We start from the raw sequence: 26700 nt of genomic DNA, 5'->3' as shown, positions 1-26700 counted from the left end.
TTGTCCTGCCTTGAGAAGTGCCTTGGATAGCATGTAAAGCCATCGAAATGGCTCCCAGACCCAAGATATCCACCTTCTACCGCCCATGGAAAAAGCCAAAACTACAACACCAAAACTACAAAATGTCTCTTGCTTTGCTTTGCTCCTACTTAGCCCAATTGACTTCTCCAGATCACAGAGGATAATTCTTTTTGATATATGTGGGACTCCATCAACTGCCCATTCTTACTAATTATGCCATTGCAAAAGGGCCACATAAGAAGAGAGACATAGGTTACTGCCATATTTTAAACTCCTGGAAGTTTTGTGGTTTTTATTTTTTATTTTTTTTTAGTAAAGAAAAGCCAAAAGAGGCTGGGCAGAGTGGCTCACACCTGTAATCCCAGCACTTTGAGGGGCCAAGGTGGGCAGATCAATGTGAGCTCAGGAGTTTGAGACCAGCCTGGCCAAAATGGCAAAACTCCATCTCTACTAAAAATACAAAACTTAGTTGAGTGATGGTGGTGCATGCCTGTAGTCCCAGCTACTCGGGAGGAGAATTGCTTGAACACAGGAGGTGGAGGTTGTAGTGAGGCGAGATGGTGCCACTGCACTCCAGCCTGGGTAACAGAGCGAGACTCCAGCCTGGGTAACAGAGCGAGACTCCATCTCAAAAAAAGAAAAATAGGCCAGGCGCGGTGGCTCAAGCCTGTAATCCCAGCACTTTGGGAGGCCGAGACGGGCGGATCACGAGGTCAGGAGATCGAGACCATCCTGGCTAACACGGTGAAACCCCATCTCTACTAAAAAATACAAAAAACTAGCCGGGCGTGGTGGCGGGCGCCTGTAGTCCCAACTACTGGGGAGGCTGAGGCAGGAGAATGGCGTGAACCCGGGAGGCGGAGCTTGCAGTGAGCTGAGATCCGGCCACTGCACTCCAGCCTGGGCGGCAGAGCGAGACTCCGTCTCAAAATAAAATAAAATAAAATAAAATAAATAAAAATAAAAAGACTGGGTGTGGTGCCTCACACCTGTAATCCCAGCAATTTGGGAGGCTGAGGCAGGTGGATCACCTGAGGTCAGGAGTTCGAGACCAGCCTGGCCAACGTGGTGAAACCCCGTCTCCACTAAAAATACAAAAATTAGCTGGGCGTGGTGGCAGGCACCTGTAATCCTAGCTACTCAGGAGGCTAAGGCAGGGGAATCACTGGAACCCAGGAGGTGGAAGTTGCAGTGAGCCAAGATCGCGCCATTGCGCTCCAGCCTGGGAGACAAGAGCAAGACTTCATCTCAAAAAAAAAAAAAAAAAGGCCGGGCGCGGTGGCTCAAGCCTGTAATCCCAGTACTTTGGGAGGCCGAGGCGGGTGGATCACGAAGTCAGGAGATCGAGACCATCCTGGCTAACATGGTGAAACCCCGGCTCTACTAAAAATACAAAAAACTAGCCGGGCGTGGTGGCGGGCGCCTGTAGTCCCAGCTACTTGGGAGGCTGAGGCAGGAGAATGGCGTAAACCCGGGAGGCGGAGCTTGCAGTGAGCCGAGATCGGGCCACTGCACTCCAGCCTGGGTGACACAGCGAGACTCCGTCTCAAAAAAAAAAAAAAAAAAAAAGCAAAAGAGAATTATTTAAAATGTACTGTGTATTATATTTACCTTAAATACATTTATAATTTTAATATACATACAAAATGCAATGATTGAATATATGTGAAGCCAAAAGACTAAATTTGAGGCCCTTTGTGACTGCAAGGCCAAGGCCAATGGCCCTCTTTACTCCTCGTGATAAACTTTGGGACCAGACATCCCCCTGCTCCCTCCCCGTTCCCAGTGTGCTTGGGTGGGCTCTATGGCATGAGCTACTAATTGTCTATCTAATATCCACCACTCTTACCTTCCTCTCTAAGCAAACTGCAACTTTATTTCAGGGGCAATGGGCGACTTAAAATACATAGTCTCCCAGTTTCCCTTATAGCTTGGTGTGGGCTATGTGACCCATTCCTGGACAATGGAATTTGGACAAAAGTACACTGCATGGGGCTTCAGCAAAGTCATTATTTTAATAATAGAAAGGAACTGCTCATCTGACATGGATTTTTCTCTTCTGCCTTTCTACTTTGAATAAAGGCGTGATGCCTGGAGGTGCAATAGTTATTTTGCAATCATGAGGATGAAAGCCAAAAGCTAAGGATGAAAAAGCAGAAAAATGAAAACAATATGGATTCCTAATGGCATTGTGGATTTAGCATATTAGTCTTGGACTACTATCTCTGGATTTGTTATATGAGAAAAATAATTCCCTGTTTGGAACTTACTGTACGAGCTCCTCTTTTTCTTCTCCACTATTGACTCTTTTCCCCTCTCCCTTCCCGGGCATTGTTATACTGTAAAGTCAGGGCCAGTGAAAATGAATAGGGGTGTGAGAGGAAGAGATGCAAATTCTGGTGTATTTGTCCACTTTCACACTGCTGATAAAGACATATCCAAGACCGGGTAATTTATGAAGAAAAAGTTTTAATGGACTCACAGTTCCACATGGCTGGGAAGGCCTTGCAATCATGGCAGAAGGCGAAAGGCAGCAGGCAAGACAGAATGAGAGCCAAGCTAAAGGGGAAACCTCTTATGAAACCATCAGATCTTGTCAGATTTGTTGTTGTTTTTTGTTTTTTGTTTTTTTTTGAGACGGAGTCTCGCTCTGTCGCCCAGGCTGGAGTGCAGTGGCCGGATCTCAGCTCACTGCAAGCTCCGCCTCCCGGGTTTACGCCATTCTCCTGCCTCAGCCTCCCGAGTAGCTGGGACTACGGGCGCCTGCCACCTCGCCCGGCTAGTGTTTTGTATTTTTTTTTTTAGTAGAGACGGGGATTTCTCCGGGTTAGCCAGGATGGTCCTGACCTCGTGATCCGCCCGTCTCGGCCTCCCAAAGTGCTGGGATTACAGGCTTGAGCCACCGCGCCCGGCCGTCAGATTTGTTTATTACCGTGAGAACAGTATTGGGGAAACCATCCCCATGATTCAATTATCTCCCACCAGGTCCCTCCCACGACACGTGGGAATCATGGGAGCTACAATTCAAGATGAGACTTGGATGGGGACACAGCCAAACCATATCATGTGGTAATGATATGAGTCCTAGGTTGATTCCATGTATATGAATGGCTTAATTTAAACAGCAGATGCTCTGGACATGCAGTCTAGAACAGCACTTCTCACACTTTAATGTACAAACAAATCACTAAGGGATCTTGTTTAAAATGCAGATTTTGGCCAGGCGTCCTGGCTCACGCCTGTAATCCCAGCACTTTGGGAGGCCGAGGCGGGCAGATCACCTGAGGTTGGGAGTTCGAGACCAGCCTGACCAACCAGGAGACACCCCGTCTCTACTAAAAATACAAAATTATGTGGGCGTGGTAGCACATGCCTGTAATCCCAGCTACTTGGGAGGCTGAATCAGGAGAATCGCTTGAACCTGGGAGGCGGAGGTTTCAGTGAGCCAAGATCGCGCCATTGCACTCCAGCCTGGGCAACAAGAGCGAAACTCCGTCTCAAAAAAAAATGTAGATTTTGATTCTGTAGATTCTTGGGAGAAGCAGTGCACCACGGGCCCTCAATGCGCCTACATGTTCTTGCTCTGTATCACAAGAATGCAAGACTCTGGCTGCTTATTACCAGGACCAATTCATAGGGTTATTGTTGCGGAGAGTAACATCGTGGGATGAAGTAATTTCTCTCCCCAGCACCCCCCACCCTAAACAAAAAACCAAGAGCAGGCTTGTTTACTGCTTAGCTCCCTAATCTTAGCATGTCCCAGCTGTGACACAAACCCAGCATCACCTGGGCCTCTCCACATCTCCCCTATGAGACTTGGGAGACATGGGGAACTGATTAAAAACAACATTATGTTCATGATGCCAGTTGTGATGACAGTAATAAAATCCTTTATCTCTGACCCAGGGCTTGTGTGCTCTGTCGGCATCCATGAAACAGTAACAGCCTAACTCATTAGCCTGGAATTAGGATAAAATATTGGCTCCTTCATAGACACTGACATAGTTCTTGGGGTGGGACCTGAGAGTCCACCTTTCTAACAGACCACCAGGTACTTCTGGTACTACTCATCCAGGGACCACATTTTGAGTAGTAATAGTTTTGAAACATTAAGCTCTGGATTTGCCAGTAACGATATGGCCTTGAGCAAGCTACTTCACATTTCTGAGACTGAGTTTCCACACCTACAAACAGATGAGTTTGAAGGTCTCTTCCCAAATTAACTCTATGATTCCAGGTCCCAATTACCATCAACAAGTAGTGCCTCTTCCCATTCTTTCATTCCTTCAACCAACACCTTTATATACCCATCATTTGCAAGACACCAGGAATAGAAGGTTGAGTGACAGCTGGATGTGTTCAGAGTTGGGCAAACCATGAATAGTAAAAGCTACCCCATAGGGAGACATAAAGACAGTGCTAAGCAAGTCAATTGCCTCCTTAAACTGGCTGAGTGACCACATAATTTATTTCAAACCAAGGCACTTTTGAGAGTGAAAGAGGAGGTTATTTGTAGCTACACCAGGATGACAGGCATAAACTGGGACAATCCTGGAGGCCCTATTCTTAAGGCCCCACAAAGCCCTAGTTCCTTCCAGATTTTCTTTTTTTTTTTTTTTAACTTTTATTTTAGATTTGAGGGTACATGTGAAGGTTTGTTACATAGGTAAACATGTGTCATGAGGGTTTGTTGTGCAGATCATTTCGTCATTCAGGTATTAAGCCCAGTAACCAATAGTTCTCCTCCCCTCCCCTCCCCTTCCCTTCCCTTCCGTTTAGATCAAAGACCTTTATTCTGCTCCTCGTCATTCAGTAAGCCACTTAAGGAGAACACTTTCTTCATCTCTGCTCCAAGCAGCAGCAGCTGCATCCAGGCCTGACTGGAAGATGGACACACGTTGTGGAAGATCTTGTACGGAAAAGCCAATGGTTGCGATCGTGGCTTATCCCGATGTGGGTGAGAATAGAACAAGAAGAGTATGTATGCAAGTGCCAAGACTGTTCTTCAATGCTGAGGCCTGCGGAGAGGGGCGAGCTGAAGGATACAGATGAAGGCCCGGAACCTGCACCGCTGCACAATCGACCCAAAGGACCTTCCAGAAAAGCAGATTCATCCACAGCTTCTATTGCATTATCCACATCTCTCCTCTGGAGTTTTCCTCTTTCCCTCTCCACACACAGTTCCCTGGCTCAGGCCAGAATGACTGTTCTCTGTCCCGCCAGCCTCACGTCAGGGTCGGCCTTCACCAAGGCCTTCGCTGGCACCCGAGGCAGCCTCGAGGGTTGAGCCCCAGGCACTCTCACTGGGGCTTGGGGCTGTGGGACCGCTGCCTCCCCACCAGGTGGCCACTCCACTGCTTCCAGCTGCCCCCGCCCTCCAGGCCTTGAGTTTGCTGCCCGGCCACCTATTGTGGTTAGAAAAAGAAAGTTACCATGTTATCAGTTTATCTGTTTTTGTGTGTGTTTGTTTGTTTTTGTTTTGTTTTGTTTTTTAGACAGAGCCTCTCTCTGTGGCCCAGGCTGGAGTGCAGTGGCGCAGTCTCTGCTCAGGGTAACCTCCGCCTCTTGGGTTCAAGCGATTCTCCCATCTCAGCTTCCTTGAATAGCTGGGGCCACAGGTGCTGGCCTACACTGCCAGCTAATCTTTTTTTTCTTTCTGTAGAGATGGGGATCTCTTTGTGTTGCCCAGGCTGGTCTCGAACTTCTGACTTTAAGCAATCCGCCCGCCTCAGCCTCCCAAGTGCTGGTATTACAGGCTTTATCCCACTGCGCCTAGCCTGAATTAATTTTACTGTGTATATTTGAAGTTTACAGCATGATGTTATGGGATACATATATTAATAGATAGTAAAATGGTTACTTCAATGAAGCAGATTAACATACCTGTCAACTCACAAATACTTCTGTTTTGTAACAAGAGCTGCCAAAATCTACTTGTTTAACAAAAATCCCTAATACAACACAATTTTATTAACTATATCCCACATTATACATTAGCTCTCTAGACTTGTTCATCTTACATCCTTCCAGACCTTCAAATCCTCTCTTTGTCTTTCCCACTCTTCACCCATTTCTTTCCCTCCAGGCATAGATCCTGAAATGTCCTATTGCATTACCTCAAAAGCTAGTCACAGGAGAACCATGATGTGCTTTGGCAAGGCGAAGACAGTACCAAGTCATTGCATAATCTCCTCTCACATTCGGAGTTCCTGAGCAGCTGCTCTGGAGGTGGATGAAAATAACCCATCATTTCAGTTTTTATAACCCATTCAGGTGAGAATGCTATTTTTAGGGCACAATAATTTAAAAGCTCTTGCTGGCCTAGGGGGAAATATCTTCAACCCTTTAGAGAAATGAAGTGGGTTATTGTCTTTTCTTTTCTGGCCATTGTCCAGAAAGAGTTTTCTCTCTGTAGTAACATGAAATGATTCGCTGCTTACTTGCACTGAGGGTTTTAAAAACTGGTGCTAAAAATACCCAACTTAGAAAGTTTCAGACCATTGGAATTTAGGACACCTTCCAGCTTCATGGTCTATGTTTATCAAAATAAACTTAATGTCCCCCTAATTTCACCTTGGTTTTTTGGAGGTAAAAGTGATACCCTGTGAGTACTGTCAGATACATAAGGAATGAGGTTCTCCTAGTTTGTATTTCCCCAAAGCAGACCTTGAAGCAAGGATTTGGGGGCAAATCGTTTATTCAGGACCAAAGTGAGAGAGTGGGTAAGGGAGACAAGGAAGGAAGGAAAGCTAAGAAAGCGTATGTTAATAAGAATAATTCTGTTGTAGGCAAATTTTTTTTCCTTCTTTTTTTTGTTTTTTTGAGACGGAGTCTCGCTCTGTCTCCCAGGCTGCAGTGCAATGGCATGATCTCGGCTCACTGCAACCTCTGCCTCCCTGGTTCAAGTGATTCTCCTGCCTCAGCCTCCCGAGTACCTGGGATTACAGGCATGTGCCACCATGCCCAGCTAATTTTTGAATTTTTAGTAGAGACGGTGTTTCACCATGTTGGTCAGGCTGGTCTTGAATTCCACCTCAAGTGATCCACCCACCTCGGCCTTCCAAAGTGCTGGGATTACAGGCTTGAGCCACCGTGCCCAGCTGGCAAATGGGTTGTAATCCTGCTGAGAGTCTGCTGGAACACGCCTCAAAACTCTCCCACTGTGGAGTGAGAGAGTTGAGGTATTCATATTCCAATGCCCATCCCTCAGTGATTGAGAGCTGCTCCTGGGCCATTAACTACCTGACACTTCTGAACTACTCTGAAGTGGACTGAACAACTCCTACTGCAAGGACAGAGAGAGTGCTAGAACAGAGAGACATAGGAAGTCCTCCAGGTAGGCAAAGAACGTATGGGTGGGGCACTGACAGCATCTGCTACAAGGGTCAAAGTTGGGTTCATAAATGAACTATGTATTCCTCACTTAAGATACAGTATGGTCATTTGGAAAACCATTTTTGCCTTGCAAGGTCTGTTTGCCTTTAATAAAGTAGCAGAAAATCCAGCTGTACGTACTAGCCATGGAGCAAGCACAGTGTGGAATTAAAGGCCTCATCATCTGCAATTCCCATCCCCCAACTCCAACAGCACTAAGAGAAAATGAAGTCACCCTCTCTCTTTAGTGTCAGCACAAGTCTGGGCAGAAGGTGACACCACTGACACTCAAAAACTGAGACAGCAGGATTTGCAAGATACAGGAAAGAATAGGGGCTCAGACTCCATCATTATATCTAGACAATGCAAGTAGCAATGCTAATTACCTATGACAACCATGACAATTAAATCCAGTGAGTAAAAGATGTTCAGAATAGTGCCTGGTGCCCATATTAGAACTCTTGCAGACAAATACAAAAGTCCAAATGTGTACTGTTTTAATTCTTCTGAAAAGAAAAAACACTTGTTTTTTTCTTGTTTGTAAAAATAATACATATTTCTGGTATTTGTAGAAAATGTGGAAAATACAGAAAAAGATAAAGAGGAAAACTAAAATTCCATCTTATGATCATTGATAAATATATATATATATATAATTTTAAATATACAAATTTCAGCTCTTTTATAATGTAATTGTATATTGGAATCAGTTGGATCTTTCTACGTAGAGCATATAGTTTTATATCCTGGCTTTTTGTTTGTTTGTTTTTGAGATAGCGTTTCACTCTTGTCACCCAGGCTGGAGTGCAGTGGCATGATCCTGGCTCACTGCAACCTCTACCTCCCGGGTTCAAGTGATTTTCCTGCCTCAGCTCCCCAAAGAGCTGGGGTTACAAGCATGCACCACTGCACCCCACTGATTTTTGTATTTTTAGTACAGATGGGGTTTCACCATGTTAGCCAGGTTGGTCTTGAACTCCTGACCTCAGGTGATCCGCCTGCCTCAGCCTCCCAAAGTGCTGGGATTACAGGCATGAGCCACTGCACCTGGCCTTATATTCTGTTTTTTTGTATGTTTGTTTGTTTGTTTGTTTGCTTGCTTGCTTGTTTTTGAGACAGAGTCACACTTTGTCACCCAGGCTGGAATGCAGTGGCACGATCCTGGCTCACTGCAACCTCCGCCTCCTGGGTTCAAGCAATTCTCCTGCCTCAGCCTCCTGAGTACCTGGGATTACAGGCATGCGCCACCACATCCGGTTAATTTTGTATATTTAGTAGAGACAGGTTTTCACCATGTTAACCAGGCTGATCTCAAACTCCCGACCTCAGGTGATCTGCCCACCTCGGTCTCCCAAAATTCTGGGATTACAGGCATGAGCCCGTATCCTTTTTTTATATGGTGTCTAATAGGCTGTATAAATAATTCTGTATGCCACTGAACATTCTTTGAAATATTTCTATTGTCCGAATCATATTTAATCAGCTGGGTGTTCCATAAACCATTTGGTGATTCTTCTGTGAATCTCCATTTACAGTAACTGTGGTGAACACTTTTGTACTGACCACTTGACATCTGAGTATTTTGTTGGGGTGTACTCTCAGATGTGAGATTACAGAGTCGAAAGAAGGCCAGACATCTGGGACTGAGTTGTAAGGGGCCATCTCCTACCAGTGGTCTTCAGTGGAAATCTGTGACATACAGAGATGACCCCCCTTGGCTGTGGAGTCGCAGGCCATATCTGCCACCATATAGAATCAGAGACCTCAAGCTTGTAGAAACCCTGGAGATTATCTCCCCCCACACGCTCTTTGTTTTTCTGATAAAGGAACTGAATTTCAAACAGGTTAAGTCATTTGCAATTTTTGGCTATTATCTACCATTTCTTTTGGGCACAAATGTAAGCCCTTGACAAGCCTCTCTGAGAGAGCACAAATGGACGAGACTTGGCCAGGCCATCAGACTCTGGACTTGGGTTGTTTTTAGAAATTAAATTACATCATGACACAGAAGATAGAATGGCTAGACAGCTGGCTTCCCAGCCAGAAGGGAGGATATGCTCTTCTGGTTCTCAGGAGCCTGAAAGGGTACCTCTTTCATTTGCTGACTACACATAATAAGATAAACTATCTCTTCCTACATTTGGAACCACGAGGTTTGGTGGACTGCCTTGGAGCAAAAATAAACCTTCAGGAGAAACAGTCCACTGGGTCAGACTGAGTCAATAAAATCCACATTGGAAAGGGCAAAGTCCTTTTTTTTGTTTTGTTTTGTTGTTTTTGTTTTGTTTCGAGACGGAGTTTCGCTCTTGTTGCCCAGGCTAGAGTGCAGTGGCGTGATCTCGGCTCACTGCAACCTCCTTCTCCCAGGTTCAAGCGATTCTCCTGCCTCAGCCTCCTGACTAGCTGGGATTACAGGCATGCACCACTACGCCTGGCTACTTTTGTATTTTTAGTAGAGATGGGGCTTCTCCATGTTGGGCAGGCTGGTCTCAAACTCCTGACCCCAGATGATCCACCCTCCTCGGCCTCCCAAAGTGCTGGGATTACAGGCGTGAGCCACCGCGCCTGGTCAAGGGCAAAGTGCTTTCATGAGATTGGCTCGTTCTTTCCTTATTTATTAAATGGGGACTTGGACTCTCAGATATGGGATGTATTTTGCAGACATTGTCACAGCCGTACTTATGTTTCCAAAAACACCATCCACTTCCTACTGCAAGCACCTGAGAAGTTTTATCTAAGAGCTTTCTCTAACTTCAGGATTCTTGGTCAGGCCCATCAGGCTCTCCTCTAGTCTTTCTGGCATCAGCCCCAACTCACATCCTTGTGTTAAGGTCTGCTTCTTGGGAAACCCAACTGAAGACAGTCTAGCCCTTTGAGGGTAATTGCAGGAAACCCTGATAAGAGAAACCAGTTAGTGTAGCAGATACTAATTGTTACAGATGTTAGATTCAGCAGACAAGCACATTCAAACCACTACTCTGTTTTCCATGTGTTCGAAAAACTAGAGGGAAGATTGACCATGTGAAAAAGACATGGAAGATATTTTAAAAGCCCAGTGGAATTTCTCCAGATGAAACGGAGAAAGGGAAGCAACTCAGAAACAATGCAGGCGATGGCTGTAGTGGAGAAGGATCCCAGGCTGACAGGCAGAAGCCAAATTATAATTATTACAATTAGGGTTAGGTACATAAAACAGGCAGAAAAATTAGCAGTAGTTTAAACAAGAGAGGTTATTCCTCTCTCATGTAAAATAAATTTTACAGTGCAAAGCTGAAGGGAAGGGTAAGAAACAATAAAGAAACAAAAAAGATCACCAATAAAGGAACAAGATTTATACTAGCATCACGTTTATTATCATTCATGGGAAGTCTTAGAAATTTTGTCTCCTCTTTCTGCAGAATAAAGATGTAGTATATAAGAAACAGTGGAACTTCCTGGGAAGAGCTATGAAAAGACACTCTAAGATATCAGCTATTTAAGCAACCTAAACGCATGCAGTTCACATTCAATCAAAACCTCAGTGAACTCCCACAAGAATGCTTTCAAGAAGCATAGAATAAATTTTGAACAATAGAAATAATACACTTTGAGAGGCCAAGGTGGGAGGATTGCTTGAGGCCAGGAGTTCAAGACCAGCCTGGGCAACATGGCGAAATCCTATTTCTACAAAAAAATACAAAAATTAGCCGTGTGTGGTGGCATACACCTGTAGTCCCAGCTACTACGGAGGCTGAGGTGGGAGGATTGCTTGAGCCCAGGAAGATGAGGCTATAAAGAGCAATATTCATGCCACTGAACTCCAGCCTATGCAACAAAGCAAGACCCTGTCTGTAAAAAAATAAAAAAAGAGAAAAGAATAAGAAGATAATGATATTAGTCATGTAGTGAAGAAAGCATATGTCTGGGAAACAAATGTACAAGAAGTATAAAGCAGGCCAACCATGGTGGCTCATATCTATAATCCCAGCACTTTGGGAGGTCAAGGCAGGTGGATCACCTGAGGTCAGGAGTTCAAGACCAGCCTGGTCAACAGGGTGAAACTCTGTCTCTACCAAAAATACAAAAATTAGCCAGGCATGGTGGTGAGCACCTGTAGTCCCAGCTACTCAGGAAGCTGAGGCAAGAGAATTGCTTGAATCCGGGAAGTGGAGGTTACAGTGAGCCAAGATCATGCCACTGCACTCCAGACCGAGTAAGTGAGACTATCTAAAAAAAAAAAAATAAAAAAAGAAGTGGTATGGTTTTGAGGAATTTGTAGTGTAAGTGTAGAGTGATTGCGTTAGTGGCCCAATGAATGTCTGCCCTGTGTCCACACCCTTTTGTAGTCTCCCTGCTAATACCCCAATTCTGGACTTGGCCATGAGACTTGATTAAGCCAATAGCACAATAGCAAACTTGTTGTAAGAGGGAAGCATGAAAAAATATTTGCATATTTCTGCTTTCTCTCTTGAAGTTCCACCACCACCACCATGATAAAACACGCAGGTTAACCTGTTGGAAAGATATGAGAAATACATGGAGGAAAACTAAGACAAGACAATCCTAATCAGCCTTTCAGCTGAATCCAGAAGTCAACCATAGACATGGGAATGAGTCCATCCAAGATCGGCCAAGCCCAATCAAATCCATGGAACTGCTTAGCTGACCTATAGACTCGCCATCGTTATTTCAAACCACTAAATTTAAGAGCAATTTGCTATACTGTAATGCTAACTGATACAGAAATAAAAGAGAATTTGACTTGGATGTTAAAAATATTCAAGTGATGGCGGGTGCGGTAGCTCACACCTATAATCCCAGCACTTTGGGAGGCCTGGATGGGTGGATCACTTCAGCCCAGGAGGTAGAGACCAGCCTGACCACATAGTGAAACTCCGTCTCTTCTAAAAGTACAAAAAATTAGCGGGGCGTGGTGGTGCATGCTGTAATCCCAGCCACTCAAGAGGCTGAAATAGAAGAATCACTTGAACCCAGGAGGTGGAGACTGCAGTGAGCTAAGACAGCACCACTGCACTCCAGCCTGGATGACAGAGCAAGACTCTGTCTTAAAAAAAAAAAAAAAAAAAAGAATATTCAAGTGATTACAGAGGTCATGACATTGATTGGCCCTGTTGTGAAGGAAATGTACTTCTGTCATCCAACTTGACTCAGCCAGGAGTAATATTTGCATAATAATGTAAACTCTATTTCTTGAATTTCAGCATTTAGGAATAACATGGATGGTTGAACCCACGGATACAGAGGGCCAACTGCACATACAATGAGTGCTTGAAGTGCACTGATCTTCAGTGAACAGCTCGCTGACTCTTTACATGTGTGTACACCAGAGCAGCTATCACTCAGATGGAGACATAGAACATCACTGCTATCCCAAAACATTTCCTCATGCTCCTTCCCCGTCAATCCACCTCTTCCTAGAAATAATCTCTATTCTAACTTCTATCACCATTGATCTGTTTTGCCTGTTCTTGATCTTCAGATAAACCAAAAAGTGTATGTTCTTGTGTATGTTTTTTTTTCACCAAACATAACGAAAATTACTTCTATTGTTGCTACCTCAGTAGTTTATTCTTTTTATTGCAGTGTGGTATTCTATCATATGACTAGTCCAGCAATGCGGTTTTGCCATGTTGTCCATGCTGGTCTCAAACTTGTGAGCTCAAGTGATCTGCCCACCTCAGACTCCAAAGTGCTGAAATTATAGACCTGAGCCACCATGCCTGGTCAGCATTGGGGAGTTTGAAGAACAACTATTCCAGCAAAGGAGGGGAACTTCACCACCGCTGCATGTCCTAGCCTTGGAAGTCACACAGCATTGCTTCTGCTGTGTTCTCTTTGTTGCAGGTAAGTCACCAACACACCCAGATTCAAGGGTAAAGAAAATAAAATCTGCCTTTTGGTAGGTAAGTGGCAATATGCTAGATGAGCATGTGGGAGATATTTTGCAGCCAATTTTGGAAAAATACACTCAACCATTCTATCCTGCACCCAATCCTTTTTCTTATTGGATATTATTTATTTATTTGTGTTTAGTGAACCACCTCCCTTTACTGGAATATATGCTCTGAAACGGCAAAAACTCTCTCTGTTACTCTCTACCCTCTCACCAGTACCTGCTGGTGCCTGTACATAATAGGTAATAAACATATTGATTAAAATAGTAAGAATTTTGGCCAGGCACCATGGCTCATGCCTGTAATCCCAGCACTTTGGGAGGCCGGGGGGGTGTGGATCATCTGAGTTCAGGGGTTCGAGACCTGCCTGGCCAACATGACAAAACCATCTCTACTAAAAATACAAAAATTAGGTGGGCGTGGTAGCAGGCACCTATAATCCCAGCTACTCAGGAGGCTGAGGCAAGAGAATTGCTTGAACCTGGGAGGCAGAGGCTGCAATGAGCCGAGATCATACCATTGCACTCCAGCCTGGACAACAAGAGTGAAACTCTGTCTCAAAAAAAAAAAAAAAAAGGTAAGAATTTTGTATCAGGAAACAAGTAGATGCCTCTGGTTAATAAACCAATTAATAGAACTACAAGAATATTTTTAGACATGTGGACCTAACCGCTCAAAGAACTAAAACCAGAATTAGTTTTTTTTTTTTTTTTCTTATTTTTTTGGGATGGAGTCTCGCTCTGTCACCCAGGCTGGAGTTCAGTGCGGCGATCTCCGCTTACTGCAAGCTCTCCGCCACCTCCCGGGTTTACGCCATTCTCCTGCCTCAGCCTCCCTAGAAGCTGGGACTACAGGCGCCCGCCACCATGCCCGGCTAATTTTTTTGTGCTTTTAGTAGAGACGGGGTTTCACTGTGTTGGCCAGGATGGTGTTGATCTCCTGACCTCGTGATCCGCCCGCCTCGGCCTCCCAAAGTGCTGGGATTACAGGCGTGAGCCACCGCGCCCGGCCCAGAATTCGTTTTAAGGAGTTGCCTGTAGGGTACAAGATGGGAAGAGGAAAGATAGGGCAGAGTTAGGTAAGTGCCTTTCTGCGGCACTGTACGTATGACAATTTGTTTTGTTTTGTTTTTGAGACAGGGTCTCGCTCTGCCACCCAGGCTGGAGTGCAGTGGCGCAATCTCGGCTCACTACAACCTCTGCCTGGTGGGCTCAGGCAAGCGATCCTCCCACTTCAGCCTCCTTGAGTAACTGGGACTTCAGGCATGTGCCACCACTCACGGTTAAATTTTTGTATCTTTCGTAGAGATGGGGTCCTGCCATGTTTGTAGAGATGGGGTCTTGCCACGTTGCCCAGGCTGGTCTTGAACTCTTGGACTCAAAGTGATCTGCCCACCTTGGCCTCCCAAAGTCCTGGGATTACAGGCATGAGCCACCATGCCTGGCCCGTATGACAGTTTTAAAAATCCATGTACTTATATTTCTTAGATATTGAAAATTTGCTACCTGCACCTGCTGCGTTCCCACCCTCTGGAGGCCTGGGAACCTGCTGCAGCCTGGGAAGGTTGGAGAGGAAGATGGCAGCACCCACCAGCTCCTCTCCCCGTCCCACCTCTTCCCTGAGGGATCAGACCCTACCTGTGTGGTGCTGGGTGGGCTGATTGTCAAGACATGTGTCATGTACATTTGTATCAAAAATAAAGAAGTGACCATGAAAAAAAAAAAGAAAATTTGAAAAGATTAAATTTTTTAAATTTTATTTTATTTATTTATTTTTTTTGAGACGGGGTCTCGCTCTGTAGCCCAGGCTGGAGTGCAGTGGCCGGATCTCAGCTCACTGCAAGCTCCGCCTCCTGGGTTTACGCCATTCTCCTGCCTCAGCCTCCCGAGTAGCTGGGACTACAGGCGCCCGCCACCTCGCCCGGCTAGTTTTTTGTATTTTTAGTAGAGACGGGGTTTCACCGTGTTAGCCAGGATGGTCTCGATCTCCTGACCTCGTGATCCGCCCGTCTCGGACTCCCAAAGTGCTGGGATTACAGGCTTGAGCCACCGCGCCCGGCGAAAAGATTAAATTTTTAAAAAGGTGATTGTAGAAAATGTGGAAAATCTAGAAGAGAATACAAAGGAATAAAGTATTATTTGTAATCCTGCCACCTAGAGAGAGCCACTGTAAATAGTATGGTCTATTATCTTCTTGTCGAAATTAAAATAGACGGTTCTGTGTCTTGCCTTTTCCTTTTCCATTCATTAATTCTCTCTTTGATCTAGTGCTAAGAGTCATACTCATTAATTCTGTTATGAGGATTTGCACTGGGCCAGAAATGCTGCCTGACAAAGGTATTTGACCTAAGGTTAAAAATTCTGTTAGTTCTTGTTTCTCCTGCTAGAGGACTGCATAATTATACCCTTTTTCTTTTCCTCTCTCCACCCTTGCAGTCCACCCGCACTATTCTGCTTAACCCACTCTTAACCCTGCTCTCTTGTCCTTGTTCGGGGACTGCTTGAGCCCATCATTATCTCACTCTCCTCAGCCACAGGACAGCAGTGTGTGTCTTTTTAAGCTATGGCTACATAACAAACTACCCCAAACACAGTGGTTTAAAACAACAAGCATTGTATTATTTTTCACAATTCTATGGGTCAGGAATTTGAAGAGGGCACAGCTTCATCATATCTATTCCGTGTGCTGTCTGCTGCAGCTTAACATCCAACACATCTGAGGTCTCAGCTGAGATCACTGGAAAGGCCAAGGACAAATGGGATCCCTTAAATTGAGGTCATGTGCCTGGGGCTTCGCTCACACTGTCATCTGAGTACTGGTGTGGTCTCTCCAGCGGGGTAGTCTGCCTTCTTACAAGACAGCTCAGGCTACCAAGAGCTTAGGCCTTCAACAGTGATGGCATTCCATTAGCTAAAGCAAGTCACAGGCCCAGCCCAGAGTCCAGAGGAAGGGAGCACACAGGGTACAGACACCAGGAGGCGTGGGACACTGGGGACCATCAATATATCCGACTACCACGCATCAGATGCACTGGAATCCAGATCCGGTCTCCTCAGTTTACGGGCTATATTGCCTTGGCTTGATTTCTTCACTTCTCTGAGCCACCATTTCCTTTCTTATCTGTAAAATAATTAGAATATAATTTCTCCCGGGCAGAATCATTGTGTGTATTCAATTGTGCATTGTGCCTGGAACCTTCACTGCCTGAGATTTCATAGAAGAGACTCAAGCATTTGAAAGGCATGTAGACTGTAAACCTGATGGGATCATGAGAACATAAGCTCCTGGCAACCTGAAAAAAAACTTTGGGAGAGCTTTAGACTTGTAAGGAATCAGAAGTTGGAGGCAACGGTGTTTAAATCTCAAAACAAAAAAAATGATCCCAATGAAAAAAATAGATAATATTATATGGTTGCACGAATGCAGAAGTTTTTATTTTTTTTCCTCCATCTTGACTTTTTTATTCTCTTTAGCAATCTCTTGCCTCTATTTTAAGTTTACTCTTTTTCTTCTTATCTCTTATTGAATAGTTTCCTCTGCCAAGTAACCTCTTGTTCTAGCTCAAAACCTGGAGCCTCAAGAAGTCCTTCCCGTGTTTATCCACCTTCTTCTCCGGAAGAGTCCCCATAACCGGTCCCCACCGAGGCTGGAAGAAAGCAGAGCTCACACCCCACAGGAGGTCACGAGAACTGTGCCTGGGCTCTTCCTCCGGGCCTCCTGCCTTGCCACATCCACTCTGAGGCCCCTCCCCCCACACGGTTCGAGGCTCCCTCAAACTGAAGGGATGTGTAAGCAAGTGACCTTTAACCCAATTAGAATCCTCCTGCAATCTGTGCTAATCTTCTTAGGTGTTAATATTTAGCATTACCTTGTACTACCCAGGTGCCAGTCAGGGCAGCTGCCTGAAGCCTTATCAGCAAACCCTTTAAAAACACTTCCTTGCTTTTCTTCCCCCTGCTTCCTTGATGGGGATTCTGGGGCTGGCAAGGGGTGGGTAGAAATGACTGTTCTTTTGAAAGTCGAAGACTTAATGAAGGGCACAGGAACTATTTCTCAGAGTCGCTATTTGCTGCAGGATAATTAGCACTTTATTAAAGGCCCATATTAAATGTAACAGTGAGGAAGGTGATTGGTGCTTCTCAAGCTTGAAAGAACGGATTCTGATCCAGTAGGTCTGGGGCAGGGCCTGAGTTTCCAGATGTCTAAGAAGCTTTGAGGAGACACTGCTGCTGGCGGAGGTGGTCTGGGAACCACATTTAATGTACTAGACAGGGTTCTCCAGAGAAACAGAACAAATAGGATACATACCTTTATAACATATACACACACAGACATATGCACACATGGGAAACCCTCACTTAATGTCATCGATAGGTTTTTTTTTTTTTTTTTTTGAGACGGAGTCTTGCTCTGTCACCCAGGCTGGAGTGCAGTGGCCGGATCTCAGCTCACTGCAAGCTCCGCCTCCCGGGTTCACGCCATTCTCCTGCCTCAGCCTCCCGAGTAGCTGGGACTACAGGCGCCCGCCACCTCGCCCGGCTAGTTTTTTTGTATTTTTTAGTAGAGACGGGGTTTCACCGTGTTAGCCGGGATGGTCTCTCGATCTCCTGACCTCGTGATCCGCCCGTCTCGGCCTCCCAAAGTGCTGGGATTACAGGCTTGAGCCACCGCGCCCGGCCCATCGATAGGTTTTAAGTGAAACGGTGCATAACAAAACCAGTTCTACCATAGGGTAGATGATACAAACAAGACTTAAATTTCTATGGCATATTTCTGGTCACAAAAGCATCAGCGAACTTCTAAATAAACACTTATAATATTAACATTGACATAAATATGAGTTATTCATACATTTAAGAAAAATTAATAAAAATAAGTAAGATAATCATTTACCCAGTTTTGGGGGAATCAATGAGTGATGGTGATTATAGTGGCTGTGGAATGAATCAAGAAATCAATGTTTGCAAAATGAAAGTTGTGAGGAGCACCTCCCGCGACCACAGGGCTCACCAACAATCATAGGAAGGGCCCACCAAGTGCTTCTGTCCCACATTGTTTATCGTGGTGCATTTGTATGATGATCAGATACTTTACACATTTTTATTTTATAATAGTTTTTCTTTATTCATTCATTTTCCAACCTGCTTATTCAAGTTCAGGGTTGCAGTGGCAGGAGCTTATCCCAGCAGTCCAGGGGCAAGGCAGCAACCAGTCCTGGACAAGACCTATTCCATCGCAGGCCACACTCATGCGCACATGCACACTCTTCAGACTGTGACCATTTAGATACACCAATTCACCTAATGTGCACATCTTTGGGATTCAGGAGGAACTCAGAATACTGGGGAAAAACCCATGCAGACATGGGGAGAATGTGCAAACTCCACACAGACAGTGGCCCTGGCCAGGAATGAATTTTTTTTCTCGTTGACATTATAATGAAATGACGTTGAATGAAACGATGTTATTGGCTGGGTGTGGTGGCTCCCACCTGTAATTCCAGCACTAGGGGAGGCTGAGGCAGGAAAATTGTTTGAGGCCAGGAGTTTGAGACCAACCTGGGTAACATAGCAAGACCCTGTCTCTACAAAACAAATGTTTTTAATAGACAGATGTGGTAGATTGTGCTTGTACTTCTAGCTACTTGGGAGGCTGAGAAGAGAGAGAGAGAGAAGGAAGGCAGGAAGGCAGGAAGGCAGGAAGGCAGGAAGGAAGGAAGGAAGGAAGGAAGGAAGGAAGGAAGGAAGGCAGGCAGGCAGGAAGGCAGGAAGGAAGGAAGAAGGAAGGAAGGACGGAAGGAAGGAAGGAAGGAAGGAAAGAAGGAAGGAAGGAAGGGGCTGACTCTGGGCACACCTAGGAGTTAGTCCTGCTCTGGAAGGAGCAGCTCTGGTTCAATGGAAGATTCTTTTCTTTTTTTAAGACACAGTTTCGCTCTTGTTGCCCAGGCTGGAGTGCAATGACACCTTCTTGGCTCACTGTAACCTCTGCCTCCCGGGTTCATGGGATTCTCCTGCCTCAGCCTCCTAAGTAGCTGGGATTACAGGAACCTGCCACCACGCCCGGCTAATTTTTTGTACTTTTAATAGAGACGGGTTTTCACCATGTTGGCCAGGCTGGTCTCAAACTCCTGACCTCAGGCGATCCACCCGCCTCGGCCTCCCAAAGTGCTGGGATTACAGGCATGAGCCACTGCGCCCAGCCTCAATGAAAGATTATTGTTTAACTTCACCAGTTGAATTATTTCCCGGGTGAAGCCCCAGTGATGGCACTTTCTTGCATCAATAGCACACTTCTGTCTCCCTGTCTCAGCCTAGGCACTTGCTTCCAAGCTGAAACTACCTGCTATATCTCTATATTCAAGAGCCATAAGAAGTTTAATTTTTCCTTTGGATAAAGGCAATTAGCTAACACAAATGACAACCTCAATTACTATGTGAATTTAGGATGAACTACATGTAGGAAATAGTGCTACTAAATCAAATAAAGAGGGTTGCTCCAGGTCTTGTAAATCAAAAGAGTGGTCATCCCTTTGCAGCAAGCCATTTCCCATAATACGGAGGTCGGGGCCCTTCTTTCCGGAATCACAGACTCTGGTAAAGTTCAACGTTGTCAACATACAATTAGTCATTATGTTGTGAATTCTTGACAAATAAAACTGATAATTTAATTCCTAGTTAAAAGAAAAAGGAAAGAAGGAAGGAAGGAAGGAAGGAAGGAAGGAAGGAAGGAAGGAAGGAAGGGGAAAGAAGGAAAGGGCCAGGCACAGTGGCTCACACCTGTAATCCTAGCACTCTGGAAGGTCAAGGCAAGTGGATCACTTGAGGTCAGGAGTTCGAGACCAGCCCGGCCAACATGGTGAAAACCCATCTCCACTAAAAATACAAAAATTAGCTGGGCGTGGTGGCACTCGCCTATAGTCCCAGCTATTCGGGAGGCTGAGGCAGGAGAATTGCTTGAACCTAGGAGGCTGAGATCTTGCCACTGCACTCCAGCCTAAGCAACAGAGTGAGACTCCATCTCAAAAAAAAAAAAAAAAAAAAAAAGGAGAAGAAAGGAAAGAAGAGGAGAGAAGAGGAGGGAGGAGAGGAGGAGAGGGGAGGAGAGCAGGGGAGGGAAGGAGAGGAGGGGAGGGGAGGGGAGGAGGGGAGGGGAGGGGAGGAGGGGAGGGGAGGGGAGGAGAGGAGGGGAGGGGAGGAGAGGAGGGGAGGGGAGATGAGAGGAGGAGGAAGGAGGAAGGAAAGAAGGAAGGAAAAGAAAGAAAGGAAGGAAGGAAGGAAGGAGAAGGAAGGAAGAAGGGAGGGAGGGAGGAAGGAAGGAAAGAAAGAGAAAGAAGAAAAAAAAGAACCGCTATTATTCAAGGACCTGCTGTATACTGCTGTGTGTGTGTATATGTGTATATATATATGTATATATACACACATACACTTAGCAAGGATGTGCTACTAAGTAGTAAGGAAGGGAAGGGATGGGCTATGGACATCTTTCTGCAGCTCTGAGAAGCAGCAAACAACTTTCTATTTTTCCAGACATCTCTTAGCAGCAAAGAGCCTGGGATTTTGAGTCAGACAAGGCTGTCTTCTCTGCTTTCTACTCCCTGTGGTCTTGGGCAAGTCATTTTTGCTCTCTGAGAGTCAGTTCCCTCATGTAAAAAATGGGGTGGGGATAATATCAATCTCGCTGAATTGTTCAGGAGATGTTGTGCCATAGTCAGTATGATGGCCTAGCAATGCCTGGCACATAGTGGGTCTCCACAAATGGTGCCATGTCTTGCTATTGCAAGGATGGAATCCAGAAAGCTAAGCAAGAGCTCCCTGTCTTCAGCTTTTCCATATTCAGAGTGAGGATGTGGCTTTGTTTTCACAGGTCCAGAGTTAATTAACAGCAGTGTTAGTGGGTGTGCTCCCATGTTCAGATGGTTCTCTGCTTTGATGGGTACACTTCAGCCACCCGAGGGCAAAATGAGGTCATGCTTTGGAAGCAGGAAGAGAAGGCCTCCTTCTCATTAGCTGTCACACCCTCACATGTTTAAGTGTTTTTCATAGACTCTGTTTTCCATTATTAAGTGACACCCTTAGTAACACACATCCTTGTCACAGATCCTCAAATGGCAAAAAAATGAGAACATTTCACAGTTCTTGTGAGTTCAAGTCCATTTTTTTCTCCTTCACTCACAAAAGCATATTCTTTGCCTCCATGTGTTTTATTCCTAAGCTTCTGGCTTTCCCAGACTTCCCACCTAAGCTGCCATACCTGCAAATGCTTTAAATAACTTATTCTGTTTGTCTGAACTTTCAAATTACTTTAAAATAACTACGGACTGTTCTGCTGATAAGCAGAAGACAGGACCAACTTATGTCTCTGTGTTTCTCCTGTTTTGACTCTTGCCGTTTACTCCAACGTGTTGTTTAAATTTTACTGATGATTCAACAGAAGCTGCCGCCAGCAAAACCAGTTGTTTTGTGCCTGAGAACATCCTTCTGCTGGCCTAATTGTCTGTGATGATGACAAACCTGATTTCTTTGGCTTTCTCTCTCAAGATGCTTGGGAAGAGTTGTGGCAACAGCATGTATGATTAGTTCATTAACATATCTCCAAATTTCTTTCTCCTTACTTATAGGACTGGTTTATTATAGCAGTTTAAAAAAGACTAAATCTTGAGCACAGTCATCGTCTCTTCATTTAGCAAAATGAAGCAAAATTTAGCAAAATTCCTAAACTGCAATTGCTACGATTTCTAAATTAAGAGAACAAAACTGGGCAATGGAAGGTGTAGAGTATAGAGTTGCTAAGAAGGAAAGGAAGTTAATGGAGTAAGGCTGAATAGTGTGACTTGAGAAATCAAAGATGATGCCCAAATGGTTTACTTCACTAGCTGTGTAAGTGTATTAACCAACCTGATTTGCATTTCAGAGACCTCCTAAATTCAAGTTAAGGGTGTTTGTTTGTTTGTTTTTTGAGACGGAGTTTCGCTCTTGTTGCCCAGGCTGGAGTTCAATGCCGCAACCTCCGCCTCCGCCTCCTGGGTTCAAGCGATTCTCTTGCCTCAGGCTCTGAGTAGCTGAGATTACAGGCATGCGCCACCACGCCCAGCTAATTTTGTATTTTCAGTAGAGACGGGGTTTCTCCATGTTGGTCAGGCTGGTCTCAAACTCCTGACCTCAGGTGATCCACCCGCCTCGGCCTCCCAAAGTGCTGGGATTACAGGCGTGAGCCACCAAGGTTGTTTTTTTTTTTTTTAAGCCTTAAAGCAATTTAGCACTAATTAGTATATAAAATGTTTTACGTTTAAGAAACAAAGATAGGTCATGGGATAGGCTAATTAATTGGGAGGAAACTTTGATGAAGAAGAAATATAAACAAAAGCAAGAGGAGTATAAATTTGTTTTTCCTCCAGAGACCACATACTCAAGCAATGTTGATGAAATTCAACACAATAGGAGAAGAAAGAGAAGAAATACTTTCACTGGATTCTTGGAGGCCGTTACTCTCCATTGAATGCTCCCAGGTGGTCCTTCAACTTCTTATTTTTAATGATCCTTTGGTATTAACTTGTTAAAAGGTTTAAGTGTTAATTGCTTAATGTCTAATTATTTAACTTGTTTTAAGTGTTTACACTCGTACCAAACAAGTATCTGGCTAGGATGTTAAGAAGAAGTTTCTGAACTGGGACAGAGTTTAGACTAGAATGATGACCCCCAAGTTTTCTCCTAACGTCAAGATTCAACAAAATCCTTGGTTCTAGAATAGTCTAAGGATTTTCCTCTCTCATAGCCCTTGGAGTTCAGAGTACAGCCCTGGATATGCTGGGGTGTTCTCAGGTCCTTTTATTTTGCTGCCTCTAACCAAAGCTACTGGTCTTAGGCCAGAGGGGTGCTTTGACAGTAATAATTCCTTTTCCTGAAAGGAAATGTCCACATTTCAACCCCATTATTGAGTGTAAGTTCTAAATCCTTCCCTGCTGTTCCTTGGAATTGTGATTTAACATGACTGGTAGCACCAGAACGCAGTAAAACACATGCTTCTACTTGCAAGATGATTATGTAAATGACGCAGTTTCATTATTGTCTTTCGGAGCCATCATGTACTAGTATCTATGTGAACTGTTTTTCAAAGGGTTCAATAGAGAAAAATGTTAGAATAGTTGTAATCACATTAATTCTTTTTTACTTTAACTTTTATGATTTTTAGTGTGTTTATTACAGAGTAATTAGAAAGTGTAGTAAAGAGGAAAATAACAGTAGCACTTTATGTGGAAGACTGTTTCTGTGGTTATACTAGCCGAATTTGAGTTTCATGGGTCCAGGGCTAGGGGTGGCATCCTTTAACATTTTTCTCTAACTGGGATTCCTTCTATTTTGAAGGATCTTATCCCTAGAAAAGTTTCTGTTTTATTGAGGAGGATTTCCATGAAAATTATACCTACTCTAGGCTTTTCTTAAAGGCAATTTCAATAAGTTAACTAGAAATTAATAGGTTTTTGAAAGTCAACTTCTGAAGATTTCAAAGTCCCTAATTCTGGCCCTGAAATTGAATCACTCTGGGAAAATACTCCTCCACCCCAATTCTATTACACACTTTTTTGTTTTTTGTTTTTTGAGACAGAGTCTCACTCTGTGCCCAGGCTGGCGTGCAGTGGCGCAATCTCAGCTCACTGCAACCTCTGCCTCCCGGGTTCAAGCGATTCTCATGCCTCAGCCTCCTGAGTAGCTGGGACTACAGGCATGCGCCATCACACCAGACTAATTTTTGTATGTTTAATAGGGGGGGGGGGTTTCCCCATGTTGGCCAGGCTTGTCTTGAACTCTTGACCTCAGGTGATCCACCCACCTTGGCCTCCCAAAGTGCTGGGACTACAGGCATTAAGCCACTGCGCCTGGCCTCTACTACACATTTTAAGGTTAAAATACATGTACATGAATCATTAAAAAGTTCAGAAAGATATAAAATGAAACATAACAGCCTTCCTTCCCCTTTACCTCCAGTTTTTCCCCCTAAAGGAATTTAAGTTTCTTCTCTATGCTTCTAGAATATGGGGAGCATGAACAGATAAGGTCCATAATCTCTTGGAACCTACACCCTTGTGGAGGAGCCAAGTATTAATGAAATGATCAGACAATTACAACATTGCAATTGCAGCAAGTGTCTACCAAGGAAAGCTATTAGGTGCCATGAAAGCCTGTAGCTGGGGTATGTGGCCAGGAGATGGGAAGGCTGCAAAGGTTTCCAGAATGAAGTGACACTTGAGTTGAAAGGGGAAATAGGAATTAACTAGGTCAAGAGCAGCGGGTGTAGATGAAGAGTATTTCGGGAAGAAAAACAGCATGTGCAAAGCCCTGTAGTGGGAGGATGGCACATATGAAAGACTGAAAGGCAGAGCGTGAACGGCACGAAGGGAGCATGGGAAAGATAAGGCCAAGAGGGAGATAGAGGCTAGACCATGAAAAAGCTTACAAACCACATGAAGAATGGTTTCCATCCTAAAAGCAAGAGTGTGACAGATTGGTGCCCATCCATTCTGCCCTTTGATGTGACTGCAGAGGCTGGAAAGCTAAAAACTACATTCACAAACACCTTGCAACTAGGGCACTGGAGGCGTCTAGATTCAGCCAATCGGATTCACTTAAATGAGGCCTGGAAGGTGGAGATGAGGCAAGTCCATGCTTCACTGTTTCTGCAGTTTCTGCTGGTGAACATGGTCCAGAGCATAGTTACGAAGGGCTCTGGGGTCAAGGGGTCCAATGTTCTAAGAGCATGTGGGGGGTCTTTTAAAATTTACATATTTATTCATTGGGCCATTGCAGATCTAGGAGAGGCAGCATTACTCTGGAGCCAACAAGCATAGCAGTAGCAATGCCCTCATCCCTGGATAAGGTCGTGTGCTTTAGAGCCCACAGTTCCAGTGGCAGCTTCCAGTTTCTCCATTTGGGATGAAGATAACAGCTCCCTTAACAGTCCAGTTCTATTGTATCCTGAAAGTCATTCCTGGGGACCCAACCTAGAACCCACTCCCCTTAGTCCTCCCAACAGTTTCATAAGCACTTAATTCCCTGTATCAACTCCTTTTTACTGGAAAGAGTCATAGGTAAGTTGTCTGCAAATGAACCCTCACAGATAAAAATCAAAGCTATTAAAACTTTTGAGGCAGGAGAGTGCTAAGATCAGATAACTGAGATACTGAAGATTAGCTGGAGGGCATTAGGGTGGATATGTGAAGGCCAATTAGAAAGCTATTTGTCCAGGGCTGGATGCGGTGGCTCACACCTGTAATCCCAGCATTTTGGGAGCCTGAGACAGGTGGGTTACTCGAGGTCAAGAGTTTGAGACCAACCATGGCCAACATGGCAAAATCCTATCTCTTCTAAAAATAAAAAAATTAGCTGGGCGCAGTGGCAGGTGCCTGTAATCCCAGTTACTTGGGAGGCTGAGGCAGGAGAATTGCTTGAACCTGGGAGGTGGAGCCTAGATTGCGCCACTGCACTCCAGCCTGGGCAACAGAGTAGACTCCATCTCAAAAAAAAAAAAAAGAAAGAAAGAAAGAAAAAGAAAGAAAGAAAAGAAAAAAAATTGTTTTGTTTTGTTTTAATTTTTTTTTTTCGAGACCGAGTTTTGCTTTATTGCCCAGGCTAGAGTGCAGTGGTGTGATCTCACTCACTGCAACCTCTATTTCCCGAGTTCAAGTGATTCTCCTGCCTCAGCCACCAGAGTAGCTGGGATTACAAGTGAGCACCACCACTCCTGGTTAATTTTTGTATTTTTAGTAGAGATAGGGTTTTGCCATATTGGCCAGGCTGGTTTCGAACCCCTGACTTCAAGTGATCTGCCTGCCTCGGCCTCCAAAAGTGCTGGGCTTACAGGCATGAGCCACCACGCCTGGCCTAATATTTTGTTTACTTAGGTGCAGGGACCTTGCTTCTAATCATAAGGCCAAGTTTCCCATGACTGGTGTTTTAAGTGGAATATTGATGTTTATGTGGAATATTTTTCTTTCACTCCCTGTGGATAAAACATCTTAATAACCATAGGATCAGAATCTGAAGCTGCTAGAAATCAACATCCTAAGTGTTCTTCCATCCATCCCCATTCTCAGCAGGATCCAGCAAGAACATCCCAAAGAAATGAAAACTTATTTGTTTTGAAGAAACACAACAAAGATACTGTGGTGGGGTGGGGCGGGGTGGGGGGTGGGGGTGGGGAAACAAATAACCAGTAAAACATGTACTCCAAGCAAGAAAGAGGTTTCTGCTTATACTTTTAAAAAATCGTAAAAGATGAGTTCATTGTTATCCCAAGACATCTTGAGTCAGAAATTTGGGTACCTAATTATTCTATAAAATTAAAATGACAGCAACTTTGGAGAGACAGTTGCCTGGCAACTCAGACTGGGAGGTTGTCTTTAGATCCTCTGCAATCA

The 26700-nt window shown here is 44.6% G+C and overlaps 1 long non-coding RNA gene across 4 annotated transcripts in view; it reads left to right on the top strand.

The window, feature by feature from the left end:
- The window catches only part of LOC105470945 (uncharacterized), a 47465-nt gene extending 21022 nt beyond the window's left edge, over positions 1-26443 (top strand). The window contains exons 2-5 of one of the 4 annotated variants that reach the window (XR_011619576.1): positions 6107-12709; positions 12979-13239; positions 22684-22794; positions 26312-26443. This is a non-coding gene — a long non-coding RNA (uncharacterized lncRNA). The other 3 variants (XR_011619574.1, XR_011619573.1, XR_011619575.1) reach the window with 3 other exon arrangements.
- The last annotated feature ends 257 nt before the right edge of the window (positions 26444-26700 follow it).

Source organism: Macaca nemestrina, chromosome 2, assembly GCF_043159975.1.
Source record: "Macaca nemestrina isolate mMacNem1 chromosome 2, mMacNem.hap1, whole genome shotgun sequence".
In the NCBI taxonomy this organism is placed as follows: Eukaryota; Metazoa; Chordata; class Mammalia; order Primates; family Cercopithecidae; genus Macaca; species Macaca nemestrina.
This window is presented reverse-complemented; position numbering and strand designations above follow the sequence as displayed.